Source organism: Trachypithecus francoisi, unplaced genomic scaffold (genome assembly GCF_009764315.1).
Source record: "Trachypithecus francoisi isolate TF-2019V2 unplaced genomic scaffold, Tfra_2.0 Lachesis_group15, whole genome shotgun sequence".
Classification (NCBI taxonomy): Eukaryota; Metazoa; Chordata; class Mammalia; order Primates; family Cercopithecidae; genus Trachypithecus; species Trachypithecus francoisi.
Genome location: NW_022681460.1, coordinates 25,027,061 through 25,032,890, shown reverse-complemented (window position 1 = coordinate 25,032,890; position 5,830 = coordinate 25,027,061). Strand labels below are relative to the sequence as shown.

Below are 5,830 nucleotides of genomic sequence, written 5' to 3'. Positions count from 1 at the left end.
TGTACTCTTTCAGGAACTAAAAATCAGTCTAATCAGCATCAAAAATTATCCTCTGATGATCTCAACAGGGCCTCCTGGTAAAAGGTTAAGGTGTTGAGTCATTGGATTGTGTTTAAGTAAAATAACCCCTACGTGTAAGGGAAGTGGAAATTTAGAGTCTTTGTTACTCTTTTTACGACAAAAGAAAGAAGTTCTTTTGTTTCAACAAAGATTTTACTTTATAATTATAAAAAATGTCATATGCTCTTTGGGAATAATGTTGAAAAATTAATCTCCCAGAGATTTGTTATATCAAATCTCCCTGAGTCCTAAACAACGAAAAATCAACCCAAATCCCACTAACCAAGATCATGACTATAAATATTTTATTGTACTTTTGTAAGCTAAAATCAGTACCAGCCACTCAATTATAGCTTCTCATTTCAACTAACATTTAAATAATTATTTGCCCATATTATTAAAAATCTTTGGAAGCATTAATTTTAATAGCTACATAGCATTCAATCATATACATCTACATGTTAGCAATTTACTTAACAGTTACTCTGTTAGTCTCATTTTGTTTGGGGCCTTTGTTTCTTCATAATCTTTGGCTTTGCTTTTATTTTCTTTGATGAACAATATTGTATTTATTTTCTTATCTTGCCAGGAATATAATATAGTTAAAACATTTCTATAGGTCAGGTGCAGTGGCTCACGCCTGTAATCCCAGCACTTTGGGAGGCAGAGGTGGGCGGATCACAAGGTCAAGAGATTGAGACCATCATGGCCAACATGGTGAAACCTCGTCTCTACTAAAATTACAAAAATTAGCTGGGCATGGTGACGCACGCCTGTACTCCCAGCTACTTGGGAGGCTGAGGCAGAAGAATCGCTTGAACCCAGGAGGCAGAGGTTGTAGTGAGCCGAGATCATGCCACTGCACTCCAGCCTGAACAACAGAGCAAGACTCTGTATCAAAAAAAAAAAAATTCTATAATGAATATACATACATAAAATATAAGAAGAAGGATATGAAGTCAAAGAGGTAGACCATTATCCAGGTTCTGCTATACTGCTTTCTAAAATTGTGGATCTAGTTAAACACCATATTCTCATTCCATGTCCCCCACAAGCATGGAATACTATCATTTGTTTGAATATTTGATAACTGAAAGGTAAATGTGGCATCCCATTAATATAACTTGTACTTACAAGGAAAGCAATTTAAATAAATGGAATCATGCCACAGTTTTAATTGAAATGTACTAAAAGATCATTTTATCTGATCATTAAAAATACATCCAGCCTGGTCAACAGAGTGAAACCACATCTCTACTAAAAATACAAAAAATTAGCCCAGCGTTGTGGTGGGCATCTGTAATTCCAGCTACTTGGGAGGCTGAGGCAGGAGAATCGCTTGAACCCAGGAGGTGGAGGTTGCAGTGAGCCGAGATTGCACCATTGCACGCCAGCCTGGGCAAAAAAAAAAAAAAAAAAAAAAAGCACATCCTGATTTTCAATCAGTGGTAAATACATGATACATACCTCTGAATTTCCTTTGTTCTTAAACATTTTATTTTACTTATTGCTACTTTTTTAAAAAATAGAGATGAGGTCTCACCATTTTGCCCAGGCTGCTGTTGAACTCCTAGGCTTAGGCAATAATCCTTTCATCTCAACCTCCCAAAGGGTATTGTTACTTTTAAAAATCAGCGTTAGAGATGTCATTGGTTTGGTCCATAGAAAAGATAGACTTTTTATTGCATATCCAAAATTTGCAACTGAGTTCAAATAATTCCATTTTATAGCTGAAAACTCTATTTTTAGACACCGAAATTTAATTCATTAACAGTCACAGTAGTCTCACACTAGCTGGAATTATTGTTTTTTATCCTCAAAACTTGTCTTAATTTTGCTTTACATTTATGGCATTTTATTTTTATTACATATTGTTTTCCAAAGTATTGAATGCTATATTCTTATTTTTTTAAACTCAAACCTAATTTTTGGTAGGCTTCTACAAGCATTTTGCATTATCATTCAAGCTAATTGTACTTAAAAACAAACAAACAAAGAAAACAGGTATGAGGATTACCAGCTTGAAGGCAGACTCACTCGCTAGAAAAGTGTCCACATACCAACTTTAGCAGGATGTGGGATTTTTGCCATTGACTTTTTTCCGTTCATGGTCTCACTTGTGAACAGTGTAAGTGAAATGAGCTGGTTGGTGGTCTGCGCCTGTCCGGTCATTGCTGGGAAACCGTCAGGATTACAATGGTCCTTTGTTGGCTGGCTTGGCAGAGATGCCAGGAGCTGAATGGGCCACAGAGACTGAACCAGTTACGACGACTGCTCTGTCCTCTCAAACAACCAGAAGCCCTCCCCATCTCTTAGCCCAACCACCCTGAGATGACAGCATGGATATGGAGATGCTCCAGTTGCCCCCACCAATATGCTGCACCAAACTGCTTAATGGAAAATTCTGGCTTTCTGATGGTTACTCTCATATTCAGGAGGAACGCCAATCTCACCAGAAACTTGCAAAAGAATGTAGAAAAGCAAGATAAAAAGTAAATCACCAAAAAAAAAAAAAACGAGTGTAATGGTGTCCTAATCAATCTCACTGAAATCGCCTGGTGATTGTTAGCTAAATAGCTGAGAGGAGGGAGAATAAAAGACGAAAAAAAAAAAAAAAATCAGAAAGAAAAAAGAAAAAAAAACAGAAAGGAAAAAAAAAAAAGCTCCTGGAGGCAGGCAGCCCGAAAGTCTGATCTGACCAATTTAGGTCATAGAGATTTTTTATTTGTTGGTTTTTGTCATATTAGATCTCTGAGAGCCTAGATTTTTAACTTCACATGCAGCCCCTACTGACAGAGAGAAGGAAACTGAAGATTATGAAGCAGGTAGGATAAAAAGATGATTAAATATAAAACAAGTTGCTTTCTCTTCTAACAGCTTTCTGCTCACCCAGACTTCTGGTTTTATTTAAAAAGGCACTGCCTTTAGAAACACAGGGTCTTTTCAATAGGAAAAGATCAAATGATGTTAATCAGGCCATGAGGCCTAATGCTTTAACGCAACTGTCTCTTTACATTATACACATTCCAGCTCTATAAGGGGGAATGATTTTTATCCTAGCATTTCTTTTTTCTCCTCTTCTCTTCCTCCCCCTCCTCCTCCTTCTCTGTCTCTCGCTTTAAATCTTAAGTTTGACCAATCCGTACAGAATATGCTTTATTCTATAATACTTCCTTTCCAACCCCCAACAAGGAACAATCTATTGTTGTGTCTTACAATGAAGACAGACAAGATGGTGGGACAAGGCGTCCCCCTTCTCTTCTCCACGTTCCTCGCATTTTTGGTTGCTCATTTTGGGCGACATTTCAGTGCACTGCACGTAGCCCAGGCTTCTGTCTTCTCATCACCTTTTCTCCTCCTCAGCTATTGGTTCTGCCTGATAGATTCAGTTCCATTTAACTACAGATGTAAATGCATTTACAGCTGTTCTCAATAACTTTTTTTTCAGTCAGTCTTTTCTTCAAGAGCACAATCATCATAGTTTGAATTCTGTGGCATGTTAAGCCTGAAGATGCAAAAATTGAGGGTTGGGGGAGAAGATGTGTAATAATTGTCTTCAGATATTTGACCTGCCACCCTGTTGATGTAGGATTAAACTTCTATAGGAATATAGAGCTATTGGAGCAGTGATTCTGGAAGAGGGGCATGTGGTAAGTAGAGTCACTTGGGGACTTCCTCAGGTTATAATCCCTTTCTCTGCTAAGATGCTAATATCCCTGCTGTAGAGTGCCTCTGTTACAATGGGAATGTGATCTATTTCTTAGGAGCATTAGGATGGAAAAATTCAGAGAACCAGAGAAATGGACTATAAATTCCACAAGATCAGGTAAACTACATATAAATTCCTCATCTTTTTATTCCTAAGTCCTCACAGGGACTGGCACGTGGCAGATACTCAAAAAAATCTTAAAGTATTGTCCTGTTCATGAATTAAAATAAACCCTTCAGGGAAACTAATTTTGTTTTAATATAAGAATTATCTAATAGTATGAAGCATTGTCCAAGGTGAGTTGTCATGACAGACAGAAACTGGGGGTACTGGTATATCCATAGAGAGTTGACCTGATCTATGGGACTAACAGAATGGCAGCCAGTTTGTCCCCAGGCCAAGAGAAAACCCTAACATGTTTTATTTCTTGGCCATGAAAAGATTCATGATTTGAAGGGCATAAAGAGATGCATGCTGTCATATCATCAGTTTAAATCAGGGAAACAAATCCTTATGCCTTGCTTTCTGAGGATTCTGTTAAATTTGAACTAGAGTTTATTAAATCCTAAATTTAAAATTTCTCTGTATAATAATTTGGGGTTTATTACTAAGAATAATACTTGTACATTTGAAAGTCTCTGTGTACTTGGGTCTCTTTCTCTAGAGCTCTACATGAATGCTGGTACATATCAGCACAAAGATGCCTTCAGCCTGCAGACAACAAAACCTTTTAACCTTACCTCTTTGCCATAGTAATTTGGAAACCAAATTTTGAAATAAGCTTGATAGTGGCGCACAAGAAAAGTCCAACATTTTCTTGAAACATTGAAGTCTTTTGAGGTTTTGCCTCTTCCTCTTCCTTTTTCCTGCTCCTGTGTAATTCTGAACGATATTCATCATCCGAGGGAATGGGGTACGGTGATAATCATTTTTTGATATCAATGTGTTGCACAGTCATTTACACTGAACATCTGTGGCCTATTATAAGGAAGTCATAAAGTGGGAAGCCTCAGTGCCCACACAGGGCAAGACCATCAGTGTTGATGTGAAGATATTTTGGTCAAGAGCGCCACCTCTCAGCAGTGAATCAAACTGGACCCCTGTGGGCCAAAATCCGAGGAACCATTGGCCAGTGGAAGAGTGAATCGTCTAGTCACTAGTATTTTCTCATTGCTCTTCACCCAATTACTTTTGTATTAAACAGTGAGAAAGTGCCTGAGACTGTACATTGTGTCTGTTTCAATGGAAGCACACAGGAGGTGGATAAACCTGCGCTCTGAAAAATAGCCCTGAGTTTTCCGTGTCAATAGTTTTGCACTATGAATCCACTACTAAAAGAGGGTAATAGAAAATTCTTAGCTACTTATTTAAAATGTAGATCCTTACAGAGTAAAACAAGTCTTCAAACTTTATCAAGGTTAAGAATTATGCCTTAGCATTTTAGAGATCTTTGAGTTCTTCTAAGCCCTTTGTGTTATCGGTGAGGAATGTGGGGTTCAGAGTGGTGCAATGACTTTCTACAACAACCCTGTTGACTCCCCAGCCACTGACTGCTGCCCTCAGGCCCTTTCCTTTGAACTCTTTTCTTTGGATTCCCAGGATTTTACAGCTTAGAGGATACTGGAAAATTGAGACTAAATAAAAACTAATTGTAATATCTTAGACTGTATCTAAATAGATATTTTATCTTTATACATTTGTTGTATGTGGCTAGTGCTAATAAAGTACAAATCTCTCTATCCATAACACACAAAAAACACAGATGTTGATTTCTGAATAAACTTATGTAAATCACTGCACATGTGTCTGAATTTATTCATGCAAAAATTTTGAAAAAGCAATTTTAGATTCTTCTTTATAGGGAGCTTTTAAGTGATTTAAAATATACACCTGTATGTATTAATATGATTTGATGTTCATATAACATTTTCTAAGTAACTTGCCTTTTTATTTATTTGTTTTTTTCTGAGACAGGATCTCACTCTGTCAGCCAGGCTGGAGTGCAGTGCTGCGATCTCGGCTCACTGCAACCTCTGCCTCCCGGGTTCAAGCGATTCTCCT

The 5,830-nt window shown here is 37.5% G+C and overlaps 1 long non-coding RNA gene across 1 annotated transcript; it reads left to right on the top strand.

Annotated features, from left to right (window-relative positions):
- Positions 1-2,792: 2,792 nt before the first annotated feature.
- LOC117097991 lies at positions 2,793-5,523 on the top strand. Its single transcript, XR_004443133.1, has 4 exons — positions 2,793-2,885; positions 3,650-3,710; positions 3,825-3,886; positions 4,434-5,523. It is a non-coding gene; the product is annotated as an uncharacterized LOC117097991 (long non-coding RNA).
- Positions 5,524-5,830: the final 307 nt, after the last annotated feature.